Raw genomic sequence first — 14,194 nt, 5'->3', positions numbered from 1 at the left:
CGTGGAAGTGAAAGAAGTCCATGCAGACACGCCCCTCGTTTATCTGGACATCTGGAGAGTCGTCCCTCTTCGTTCCGGATAACGAATTTCCGGATAAGCGAATAAGATAATCTTTCAGGGAACCCCGGAAATTTAGGTTACTCCTTTATTGGCCCAGAAGAAAGAAAACAAGGAAACGATTGACCCCGGGTATCCGTTACCACAAAAAGTCATGCAATGGGGGCTGCCTCAAATTTGTAGGCGTGACAGAAGTTTGACAGGCGGTGACAGAAGTTTGTTCACTGGGATGCTTTCGGACGGCCTGAACACTAGACGTTGACATGTGAATTTCTTGTGCTCAGTGGATACAGGACATCCCTTTCGCTTCCTCTCAGAGCATGGGTGTCGGTGCCAGCAATTTTATTACAGACACAGTGTGCCATCCAGTCCATTCCAGAAACGTCCCATCGTATCCCCAAGCGTCCTAAACCTTGGTGGACGAATGACTGCGAGGGGACACGCAAAGAACAAAACAGGGTATGAGGTATCTTCCGAAAGTTAGACACACCAACGAATTTTCTTGCCTTCACAAAGCAGGCGCCAAGGCTATGTGGACAAGGCGACAGGCAAATGAGACCTCGGAGTAACGTCGTTTATAATAATCATGATACTTTTATTTACACACATTGGTACTGGCAAAAAGCTGCCAAAAAGGTGGCACGGTATAACTTCGCCAGTCATCCTTGCGGTTACCGTGGTAGAGGTAATGTTCCCAATGAAGGCTACTGAGGGATGCTTGCATGTTGTCTGTGGTGGGTAGTTCTCTTAGACTGCCCAAATCCCAGAGCAAGAAGGACTGCACAGCCCTCCCTCTCCTGGCCACCATCATCTCCTCCTCCCTCTTTCACCCTTCCCTCTTCTCTCTCCCCGGGTGCACCGAGCCGTCTATCCCGAGCAGGCTGACCGCACCTTCCCCTTTTGACGAGGCCAGGCACCCTTGGTGCATGCGACAATGAATCGGAAGTACAAAGTAATTCTTCTACATGATGTACTTCTCCAGTACTCCTCTGTCTGCATAGGTAGTTGCCCTACTTATTGACAGTCTATTTTGCGCAGCCAATTATCAACCAATCCAAATCCTAGTCCAAGGACCGGCGCACGTGGCAGAGTTCCGCTCGATTGACAACCTAGCCAGTGGAGACACCACGAAGACTGAACGTCCATATTTCTGCAAAGTATGCAGCATGATCCTTTGCAGTTCTGTAAATAACGCTAAACCTATCAGGATATTTCGCCGATACTTCAGTGTTGACTACTGACACTAACCTAATATGGCGGCAACAATACACATCATCACAAATACCAAAATGCAGAATAGTATCACATTGGATTTTAGGGCGAGGCCAATCCTCTTTTGAAGCGTGATGTTGGGCAAAGCATTGCGCCATGTCCATCCTACAGTTGGCAATAAAATAGTATCACAAGCCGAAACATACTGATGGCGGTGGCGCTTCTGAAAGAGCTCGCTGTTGTCGGCCTCACAGAGTGGGCAACGTCACGACCAACCGCTCTTGAGGAATGTGCGTCCTTTGCCGACTTCTAAGGCAATTGTGCTGACATATGTTTGACGGCGCCGAAACTACTGATTTTTTGGCGTAATATATCGTAGACCAATCAGCATTGAGAGTGATATTGGACGGTATAGCTATGAGTCAGTCAGTGGTGTCGACAACCATCACCCCTACAACGTACACGAAATATCATATTTGTTCCTGGTGTACCGTCCATGTCAGCATCCCAGACAGAACAAATCGATCCCGTGGGCGTCCCCTGGAAGTCCTTAGTCTGATGCTTGGACGTCCATGAATAGGGTCTAGCGGGGGAAATAAATTTCATGTTCAATAAATTTCTTCAAACTACAAAATTGATTTGGCACAGCGAGGTACGATATGTACGTAGATGCTGCAGTAGCAAACAAATTATCCTTTTTGCTGGGTCCTAGGCCATGTTTGGCACACCCGGCAATCTCAGCGAGCAGACAGAGCTGCTGATCGCGGCTCTTGACTATGACGTTAGGCCTTTCGAGGTCCGTGTAAAGATTAAGATCGCAGCTAAAAAATTAATTAATGGAATGTGGCAAAACCCATGGGAGATGGGTCGGATCGGTGGCCAGGGATCAAGCAATGTTGTGAGAGAGAGAGGGGCGCATTTACAATTTCCTTCCGAGCAGTGTTTTTTTTTTTTTCTGTTCTTTTTTCTTGCGGGGCAGATACAGGGGCATAGCAACAACTAGAATAAAACGCACAAAGGAAAATGGAAAGACGCATTTCCATATGTGGTCACAGTAGTTGTTGCCATGCATATTAGTACAGGTTGGTCTACTTAGTGGCGACGTTACTGTAGTTCGTTATAGCTATAAATATAGATGGGATTCACCGGCGACACCAATTAGCCACCAGGCAGGCCACCCTTGTTTCCTGTGGGGTTCCTCATAAATGGAAGGTGATCGCGAGGTATTATATGCGAATATGGGGAAAAGGCTGCACGTCTGCCTACCATCCCAATCTAATATTTATGACTCTGTTGTGTGCAGACGTGCGGTTCAAAAGACGAGTCTCGGCACCCAACGCCAATGGTGCTCATTCGCACGCCACCAGCATGCCCATTTAAGGCTACTGAGTGCCACCGCTGTAAAAAAAGGGAAACCTTGCAAAGATGTGCTTGTCAGACTCACGACAACCAAGACCGCGAGCACATGGTCGGACGAATCTTATTACAACAGAAGGGGTGACCTCAGAGGCAAGCCTTAACCTGCTTGGAATACACAGTGTCGACTCCCAGACAACGCCACGTCCATGGATTATCACCACTCGTTGGATGGACATCCCGGTCGACATGGACGTTGACACAGGTTCGTCCGTTACGTTGATACCTGCTAGCACGTACAGGAAACATCCAGGCCTACCTGGCCAACGTTATAGCCATGGCAAGCTAGTTATCATGCTACAAGGGTCAGCTACCAGTGATGGGCGTTTCTAAAATGGAAGTCATTTACCGACGCCGGACGACAACAGCTTCGCTCTACGTCGTTGATCGCGCGGGCCCAAGCCTATATGTGGTCGTGACGTCATTGTAGCGTTGGATCTGCATACCGTCAACCTGAATGCCGTTAACAAGCGAAGGCAAGGTGGCCAATCTCTAGCAGGAATGCAAATCAAGATCTCTTCCGTATGTAATGCGCGACAAAGTGTCAGCGGAACTTGATCGGCTGTGCGAAGAGCGGGATTGCTCACGCCGGTGACCCATTCCGAATGGGCAACACCTATTGTGTCCGTCATGAAGAAAGATGGCACAGTAAGGATATGCGGCGATTTCAAGGTTATACTGCTGGGCGATGACAGTGATGTGAACAATACCCCCTTCCGAAGATTCATGACATGTTTGCTTCACTTAGTAGAGCGGAGTGCTTTTCGAAATTGGACTTACGCGACCGCATACCAGCAGATTCCACTTGATGAAGACTCACAAAAAGTCGCGGTAATAACACACACATGGAAGCCTGTAGAACTACAAGCGTCTATTCTATGGCATCGCTTCTGCACACGCGATCTTCAGCGACAGATAGAATCCTTGCTGAGAGTAATTCCTTGAACGCAAGTGATCCTCGTTGACATGCTGATAGGAGAACGGGAGGCGAACTTCGGAGAAACCCCGCGACAAAGTACTCCCAGCGTCTACAGGACAACGGTGTTCGCATGAGGGAAGGACAAATGTGAGTTTCACAAGACGGAAATTTCGTACATGGGACATGGCATTGACAAAAGAGGACCTCACCCCGAAGAAAAGAGCTGAGGGCAATAGTAGAAGCGCCAGCGCGAATGACGTGCAAGAATGAGATCTTCTTGGGACTGCTTGCTTACTACCGCAGCTTCATTCCTATCATGTCTTCCTTGCACACAACCTTGTATGACCTACTGAAAAATGATTTCGTCTGAAATGGGCTATGTCCAAGAAGAAGCATTCGAAAGATGTGTTGGTAAGTTCTGGATCTCTAACACATTTTGATCCGTCCGAGAACTTCAGCTTGAGGGCGACGCATCACCATACGGAATAGCAGCAGTTCTATCACACCGCATCGATGAGCAAGACAGACCAATTGCGTTCAGGTCGAGAACTCTAACGGCGGCAGAACAAAACTACTCCCACTGGAGAAGGAAGCATTGGCACTTGTTTTCGGAGTCAAGCGATTCAAAGACTACCTGTGGGGACGACAGTTCATTCTCCGGACGGACCACAAACCGTTGGTAGGACTCTAGGGCTAAAACCGTTGGTAGGGGCTATATCATCCACGGCAGCCAGCAGAATTCAACGATGGGCGTTGACACTGAGCGCCTACAATTACCAAATTGAATATAAACCTGACGTCAAAACGGCAATGCGGATGCACTAAGCCGCCTTCCCCATAGAAAGAACTGCAACTGAGGGAGAACTCGCAAATTCAGAAGCGGTATGTTCTATCCAATCGTGGAGGAGGGGCCACTATCAGCGAAGCAGCTAGCCGACTTGACAAGCCAAGATGCTATACCTTGTCAGCACTCAAGGATGCCATGCAGCGGGGATGGCCACATACGCTGCAAGACAAGGCATTGCAACCATATTGGTCTCGAAGAGATGAGCTCTCGACGGACCAAGGACTGATCACGTGGGGAAGGAGGATAATCATCCCAGCAAAAGCACGCCATGCATTGCTACTGGAACTCCACTCTACACACTTTGGAATGGCAACAATGAAAGCAGTAGCAAGATCACTATTCTGGTGGCCCGGAATAGATGGCGACATCGAAAGCACGGCACGTCACTGTTTGGAGTGTCAGCAGGCACAGCCAATGCCACCAGCAAAGGAACCTCTGTCCTGCGCTCTTAAAAAAAAAAACTCACGGCATAGCACGTTCCTAGCCAACCTGATCTCGAATGATCTCGTTATCTGCCCTCATTTGTTGAAAACGGGAGGTGTACGCCTTTTTTGTGACAATTATGAACAGCATAAGTGTCACAGAAAAGGCGTACGCCTCCTGTTTTCAACAAATCAGGGCAGATAACGATATCATTCGAGTTCATGTTGGATAAGAGCGTGCTATGCGGTGAAGTTCATTTAAAAGTGTGGCCATCGACAACTATAAGATTGTCATGCGTGCATATTGATTATGCAGGGCCAATCGAGGGAATGATGCTACTCATCATAGTTCACAGTTTCTCACGTTGGATCGAAGCAATTCCGCTTAAGAATGCTTCGTCTGAGCAAACCGTAAAAGAATTTCGCAGTCTATTTGCACATTTGGAATTCCACACTGCGTAGTGTCAGACAATGGCACGCCATTCACAGGAAAACCATTCCAGGATTTTGTGAATGCTAATGGGATACGACATATTCGTACAACCCCACACCACCTGCAGTCAAACGGACTAGTAGAAAGGGTGGTGCGCACGGTGAAGGATGCGTTGAAATGAAGACGACTGGGGATTTGCGCAAAAATGTGGACCGCTGGTTGCATTCATACCGTCGATCTCCAAACACTGTGTCCGGTAAATCGCCTCGGAAATGCTTACTTGGGAAATGCGGTACAACATCAGGTCACGATTGGACCTCATCAGCGTCCGAGAACTTCAGAATGAAGCTATCTCAAAACCTGACCAGGGACGGCCAAGGTCCAAAAAAAGGTTCGAGTTTGGAAACAGGTGTGCTCCAGCCAGGGAATCACGTGTTTGCTCGAAATTACGGGCGAGGACAAAAATGGATTCCTGAGGTGGTACAGTACCAAAAAGCATCCCGGATGGCTGTTGTAAAAACGGCGGTCGGAGACATGACGCGCCACACCGACCAACTGCGCCGACGAAGTGCGTCGCGGATCGCCACAGAGGATGACACCGAGATGTCGGATGTGGAAGCTCACAACCTGACTGTTCCTGACTTCGGTTCTTCCACCTAGAAGATTAGGACGATGCAGGAGGTCACCACTACGCTACGGACAACCGGTGACATACTACAGGGGGAGGAGTCAGACGTGCAGATTAAAAGGCGACAGCCTCGGCACCCACGCCAATGGTGCATTCCACACGGAGGGGCCCACATTTGGGGCGCCCATAACATGGGGTCAGAGTGCACCTCCGCTGTCGGGATGGACTCTCACCTCGCTAGGAGGAGGAGGAGGAGTGTCGTTGGGAGGAACCCGAGAGGTCTGCCTGCCTGATTAGGCGGCATGTTTCTCGGGAAGGGAAAGGTGGTGGAGAGAGGAGAGGAAAGGGTGAATTGGAAGACCGAGCGGAATCCGCTCGGGGGGAGGATAGCTGCGTCCATGGGCCGACTTGAGGGGAACTGTGCCGGCATACGCCTATTACACATCTGAGGGAAACCCAGGAAAAACCCCAGACGGCACAGCCGGCCCGCGGATTCGAACCGCGGACCTCCCAGTCTCCAAGCGCACGCGTTACCGCTGCGCCACCGGAGCTGGTCCTCGCTAGGCAGTCGGTTTTCTTCGAGCATCGGAGCAACTCGCTCGTACTCGACATGTAGCCCTATTGATTAGTATTAAATGTGTCATGTTGCTATAACCCACTCGGATACACTTTAGTACTGTATGTGCAATGATGGAAAGTAACTGTTCTGAGGCTGGAACTAACAAACAGATGAACACAACACAAGCCTAAATGTACCTTAGAACATGAACAATTGAAATAGGGCGGTCGTCAAAAAACGCCCGCCGCTGTCTGGCTTTTTCAACGACTGCCATATTTCAACAGAACCATGCATTCCTCTCTAGATTGGGTTAGGGTTCGCCTCCACTGCCGTCAAGGGCTTTCGACGCTCCTATAGTTGAACATAAATACTAGTACGGCCAACGCTCATGAGCACGGGTGGCGCTTCAAAAACCTGTTAACGTAACGAGACAATAATGATGATATGGAATGAGCAGAGGACTATATGCCTCATTCTGTGATGAACCAAAATGTAGATGTCCATAAATGAAGGTTTTGTAAATTGTAAGCTGGCTATATTCGTACACTGAGGTACTGACTGCCACTTTTCTACGCCAGTCTTTCAAATGCCTCCGAACCGGAATCATGTGGGACATACAGCACGGTGGATGCTGCATATGACCCGGTCAGCGTGGAACAGCAAATTCAGCGGTTCAGCAAATGGTGGATTGCGGAATTATGAAAGCTTTCAGGACTTAGGAGGAAGAGAAGTCCTAAGGACCATTGCAGGAGTTTCCCGCCTCTGTATAAGAAATCCTGAGAGACATCCTGCTCTGTTCAATACCATGCTTAACCGCAGACGCAGTCAAGGTCTGCAGCAACAGTCTTCCTCATGAAGTTAAAGCTAAGCCTTTCCTACTGTGCACTTGCCGTCTTGTTTCCAGTCCAGAGGACCACATGCTCAAGGTACTTCGTTGAGGTTCTGGACAATTTACACAAAGCAACGAGCACATAGATACATTTGCCAGCTATACAGGGTGTCCCAGAAAACGGGTCATTGAATTTTAATAAAAAAAACTACTCTACGTAGAATCATGCGGTCAACGGCATTTGTTCTTACTAGATTTTTGCCACCTCCTGATGTGCATGCCAAGTTTAATTATGTAAATTTTTGGGAGCTGAACTCGGGAATTTGCCAAGGAAACGCCACTTTTTTACCCCACCATTGTGAAGAGCGTGCGGAATTTACTCAAATGAATGATAATTGACAGGAATATTGATGAGCTATCTATCAGAAAAAATAGCCGAAAATCATGCTCTACGGGGCTTGCAGAGGATAGCGCGCAACGATTTTTCAGCGAAATAATTGTCAGTCCGGCGAAAGAGGCTGCAAACCCACCCCAGACCGGCGTGGTAGAAGAAGATAACACAGACATAGCTTAACGCGTCCGGCTTCGGCTGGGACCATACCTTCCTCTCCCAGTTTCAGGAGCTGTCACTTCTACTATCAATTTGTGGGCTGGGTTTCAAACCTCCTTTCGTCGCACTGAAAGCGATTGCGCTCAAAATGTCCTTGCGCGTTATACTCAAGTGCCCCGAGAAGCATGATGTTCGGTTATTTTTCCGAGAGGATAGATCCTGAACATCACTGTCAATTATCATTCATTTGATAAATTCGATACGCTCTTCATGTTGGTGGGGTAAAAAAGTGACCTTACTTGGCAAATTTCTGAGTTCACTTCGCAAAAATTTACGTATATGACATTTAGGTTACATGACATGCACATCAGGAGGTGGCAAAAATCTAGTAAGAACAAATGCCGTTTACCGCATGATTCTAGGTGGCGTAGTTTTTTAATTAGAATTCAACGACACGTTTTCTGGGACACCCTGTATAGCGGGCCAATATATCTATGTGCTCGTTGAAGCGTTGCACTGACTGCTTTCCTATAGGAAAGCAGTCAGTGCAACGCTTCCTAACTGTTTCCTCCTTGATGAGCCGTACTGCAGGGTCCTGATTGATTGCACGGAAGTGCGTTGTGCTGCACCAAGTGCACCCCATGAAAAGGGGGATCACTCTGGCTTACACTTCGCAAAATAAACTTCGAGAATAAACTCCTCAATATAAATCACGAAAAAATCCAAGGTGTAAAGATAAAGCCGTAAAACCAACTTTTGCGATACAAACGCTTCAGATTCCAACTTCAAAATAAATCGTCTCTGATTGGTCGACAGGCACGACAGCCTCTGCGCAGCGAAGGCTTTTAGCTCCCGCGTCTCAAAATAGTCCCCCCGCAGGGTGTCCGGGTGACACAAACCCGCCATTGTTGTAACTACCCTCAAGCGGGTGCTTTTGGCAAAACTGCCATCTTGTCCTGGTCGCACGTCATAGGATACGTCATTTTGAGGTCATGTGACCTTGTTTACATGTCGTTTTGCAGCTTACCGACATATTTCCGTCGTCATAACGCCAAGAGATGGACGTATTTTGCCACCGTAAACTATGCGGTACTTATTCCGCAACATAGTAGCTAGCCCATTTCCCTTTAGTTTAAGTACATCGCATCGGCTCAGTGAGTCTTAACCCGCGGTCGTCATCGCATCTTTGGAAGTCGTCAACAGTACGAGGCCTTATGTGCAAAACTGCGCGTTTGATTGCGAGATTATCGGATAAAAAGAATTACCGTGATCGAAAGACATCGAAAACGTTGCGCAGAAACAACAACCGCATTGTTTACAAAGGGGTTTGCCCGCCGATCACGGGCGCCGCCATCTTTAAGGTCACGTGCCCCTTGACGTTTGCTGTGACGTGCGACCAGGACCTGTCCAGGATGCATTGCGTTCGCCCGGTTCGCCACGATTGTTCCTTGAGGATTAGTGCGCCAGTATGTGTTACAATCTTGCCTGTCTGCTCCCTGGATTTACTGACAGCAACTGCCTCCGTTTTACGGCGCTATGACATCGCACTTGTGCACACGTCTCCCTTTGTTAGCATCTCCCCTGCCATATGAGAATCCAGTTTTCTCGTTGACTTGATTTTGCGAGGCTGTTGACTTGCCGATAATCTCATTGATCTAATGCAACCGTTTCTTGTTCACTGTAGCCAAGTTCATGATGTCCCTACTCTCCCCTATACTCTCTACAATATTATTCCTGTAAAATAATAGTAGTCCACCGGCCTCGGTGGCTCAGTCGGTAGCGTGTTCGCCTTCTGATCCCGAGATCGCGGGTTCGAACCCGGCCGAGGACGCCAGCAACTTGGTGGCAGGGTACTAGTTGCTTAGTCACGCCGTCTTCCGCGAGGGACGTTAAATACGGGGTTCCGTGTGATGAGCTTTCATCGCACGTTAAAGAACCCTCAGGTGGGCAAAAGCAATCCACAGACCGACCACTGTGGCGTCGCTCATGATCTCAGTTGTCTCGCGACGTAAACACCCAATTATTATTATTAACACACACTGGGTACACTTTGATACAAATTGTTTCTTGTAACGCAGTGGGCAGTTGATCTCCGTGACTTTCTACGGTATTGCCTGGGTTACACTTTGGGAGGCTACCTTTGTTACCTGACGGTGTGCTGCCTTCTGAATTGAGTCTATGCCTGCCAGAATTGTCTCTATCCTTGCACACTTATGGTACAAACCAAGCTGCTTCTTGGATGGCCTGTTCCGAGCTTGCTCTTACCTGTGCATGATCTGTAATTTTCGTCATGAACACATAGCACAGCTACCACACGTTTGCAGCGACCACTGGGCACGGCTTTACACGAAAACATCCACGTTTGAAGGTTGCAGTCCCCTACTGAACCTAACAGTAGACGAAAATAAATATAGTAGCGTAGAGTTGACGAAACACGGACAACTACATAGAATCGCCTTAGGCGCCCCTATTGAAAAAAAGCGACATCAGGTCTGATGTGATTTGGGACACTGTCTTGATGCTAACACCAGCTGATGTTAACATCCGAGCCGCCCTGATGCTGATGTTAGCATCAAGACAGTGTCCCAAATCACATCAGATCTGATGTTAACATCATAGCTGCTCTGATGATGATGTTAACATCAGAGCTGTCTTGATGCTGATTTTGACATGAGAGCTGCATTGATGCTGCTTATGGCAATTTTGAAAATGCTGCAGTCTTTGTTTCCTGAAATGTTCTGCAAAGAAAGCCCCTCATGCCTGCGGTATATGAGTATATGAGTACCGACAAGAACCCTCACGAAACAGGAGATATCAGCAACAAATCACTTTATTCACCACTCCAGAGTACGTACCTATTAACGCATATCCATTTATCATCAACATACCTGAGCGTTGAACTCACGGGGGCACAAAATTGTAATGATCGAACCGTGAACAACAACGCAAAAGAGCACACCTAGGTCCTCATTTCCGGTCAACTTGTCCGTGTTCCGAAAAAGCACTTTTAAGCGTTGTTGTCATGTCGAGCAAGAGTCCCTACCACATTTGAACACGGTGCTTGCGTTTCTCTTGCTGGAGGCCGCTGCGTCATACACGCTGAACCTGCAAGAAATATCGATTCCAGAAAATACGATGGCAGGATACCTATATGTACAGTAGTGTAGAGTGTAGAGATTCGCAGGATCGTCTGCACAAAGCATACAGTCGACTTCACTTAGCGTTCTATCTCCCTGTCGTTGTGCACATCCCTGCAAACAGAGTAAAACGGACAATGAGAATGCATGGCGCAGTCGAACATATTACTCACAGTTATATTAAAGCCTGAAACGGCAATAATCTTGAAGGCGAAGAACGACTTGGCTTCACATCCAAGGCAGCGTCTTCACTCTTTGACATGTCAAACGAGACCGACTGGTCTGCTCGCGGATAGAAGAAACGCTCCCACTTACGGACAGTTGCAACATCAGACGGGTTGCAAGAACGACAGCATCAGGTGAGAACAACAATACAAAGCCTCTAAAACGCTTTAGACTTGCTGGAACGCTCGCAATTACGCGAACTACACGCGGCGACGAGAAACGACCAGTCCTCCTCAGGTAACCGAGGATGCGGCTGTAGAGTATGTACCACTGCGCCAATCTACAACGTTGCAAGCTCATTGGCCCAGACTGCGTGTGCGCTCCGATTGGTCGACAACGTTTTGAAATCGCATTTTGTACGCGCGCATGTGTGTGCAGCGTCCCGGCGGCCGTTTCAGCGGTTTCAGCATAGTTTCGAAATAGCTCGCATCGGTCGGCACGGCGTCCGTCCTCTTGTGTTCCGTGTTTCGGAGATGTCAATCGGCAGAACAGTTTGTGATTCTACGCGTGTTGTGCTGTTCCTGGACACGACTATTATCCCACGTACACCGTGTATTCACACGAGCGACATTCCCCCGGAAGCGGAAGATGCGAAAAGCGTCATAGCTTTCTGCTGTCACGTGAGCGCGAGCGCTCAACGTCGTGTCTTCACGTACACTGCTGACCGTGGGGAATATCCTGCTACACAGCCACAAGATATTCCGTAGCAGACGACAGAAAAACAAGATGACGGTGTCGTCTGGTAAATGTGCAGTACGCCACTCCCAATATTCCGCACGGTGTGAATGCTCACATAACACGGGGCGGAACTTCGTCACTGTAAGCAGCATTTTTGCTTTTTCTTCCACTAGAATATTCCGTGAGGATGTCGCTCGTGTGCATACACGGACAGTCTATCAACTACGGAACTGGAATGCTTCGTGGGCTGGTGCGGTTGGAGCGTGAAGAACGCGTTCGGGCGCCGTCGGATTTTGAGGCCTGACAGCAAGGACAGGATTACGATTACGTGCCACACAAGCGCCTTTTCCGCTCTGCAAACAACGAAAGAAGATGCTCATCATAAAATCGGCCGGCAAGGCGTCCTCTTGTTTCGGTGATGTCAATTGACAGAACAGTTTGTAGAAGTGTTCGCTGGTTTATTCATGCGTCGATGTGATTCAACGTGTGTTGTGCTGTTCCTGGACACGACTATTATCCCACGAACAGTCTATCAACTCCGGAACTGGAATGCTTCGTGAGTTGGAGTGTGAAGAACAAGCGCGGGCCCCGTCGGATTTCGAGAGCCGTGTTCGTTTTGCTTCAAGTTCGAACTTAGCTAGAGTGCGTGAGCAACGCAGTGGACTTTGTATTCACAGTGCATCCATGTATCAGATCTTTGAATCAGTGCTTTGTGTCAAATAAATATTTCTTTTAGCCAAAAGAGGCTTCAGTTATTTTGAATATCGGGTAACTGCGGTAGGCGTGAAATCCGGTAGAAGTCGATGGTAGCCAGAACGGGTCAAAGGTCAGCCAAAGTTAAGGCTCCTGATTGGCCGACTGGCGTTGCATAATTTCTACAACGTTGCACTCTCATTGGTCGTGTGCCCAGTGTTGTGTGAATTATCTCAAAGTATGGGCTCTATGGGGAGATGTTGGAGCCTGAAACGACCGTTAGAGCAGCCAAAGCGAACCCAACAAAAACAGCGCATGCGCGACAGGCAGCACTGGCTGGTGGCATGGAGAACAAGCGACGACGCGCGGGCGAGCGCGAGTAGCCTGTGTTGGAATGGGCATGGAGCCAACATCTCCCGCAATGGCTTGGCGGACGAAATATGACGACGGTAGAATCGTACTATCTGATGAGATTGTGGCCGTTCCAGGATCTTTCAGGAAATGCTGCTGTTTTCATAAGAACCACTGAATGTTGTGTTTGAAGCAAAATTGCAACATGAGATTGGCCAAAGCTAAACTATTAGTTAGTTATGATTGTCAACAGAGCGGCAGTGCAATCTGACAGAGAGAGATCGATGAAATCAAAAAACAGAACAAAAAAAAAGCACTCACTGTGTTGCCGACCCTTTCTCTAGTGTTCTTTCTTTTTTTTCTTTTTTTGTTATAATCAAAGAAAGCAAGGTTAAATGCTACATTTTTTCGTGACTGTGTGCGATCGTGTACATCACACGTTCCTTATGTGCCATGAATCTACTTAAAAGCTACTGATGCTGTCACTGCATCACATCTTTCTGATGTGACATCAAGCGACATGGTGTTCGCCTGACCCTATCATCAAAGTGTATCTGAGAGCCCTGATGCTAGCATTAAGAGCATGAAGAATTCTTGATGTGACACGAGAAAGTTCTGATGCTTCTTGATGTCACATCAAAAAATCTTGATGTGACATCAAGAATCATCAAGAAACATCAGAATTTTCTGATGTTCATTTTCAATAGGGGGAGACGCACACAAAAATGCGTTTGTGCGTTTTATCGCCCGCTTTGCATATTCAACGCGCGTGCTGCGGACGCGAAAAGAGAGACGCATATGTCATGTATAGTATTGAAAGTGCCACATCATCTAGTGACACAGAAAATACAGGTGTATACGCATTTATAATGACGTCGTATGCGGGCTTGGATACACTTGTTTGAGGCATACGCCTGCCGGCGATAGTTATGTCATCCTTAATACGGCATGTAACCTCTTCATAGAGCAGCTTCCCTTTATGAAAACCGCTGGTCGAAAATCATTTTGCGCTAAAATTACTCAAGGTAAGCCCACGGAAACCTCGAGACGCGATCCCGAAGATGGTATACCTAGGCAGCAAAAGCGACAAGCGCCTGCGACGAATTTGCAAGATTTATCCGGTAGGAGGACTGTCAGCAGCGCCCAAGTAGGCCATGCAAATGGCCTTATATCGCCCACCGAAGGAAAATGCACAGGGCGTAGTTTACAAAATTCCATGCGCCAAATGCAGCACACCA

Source organism: Ornithodoros turicata, chromosome 1 (genome assembly GCF_037126465.1).
Source record: "Ornithodoros turicata isolate Travis chromosome 1, ASM3712646v1, whole genome shotgun sequence".
In the NCBI taxonomy this organism is placed as follows: domain Eukaryota; kingdom Metazoa; phylum Arthropoda; class Arachnida; order Ixodida; family Argasidae; genus Ornithodoros; species Ornithodoros turicata.
Note: the sequence above shows the minus strand (reverse complement) of the source record.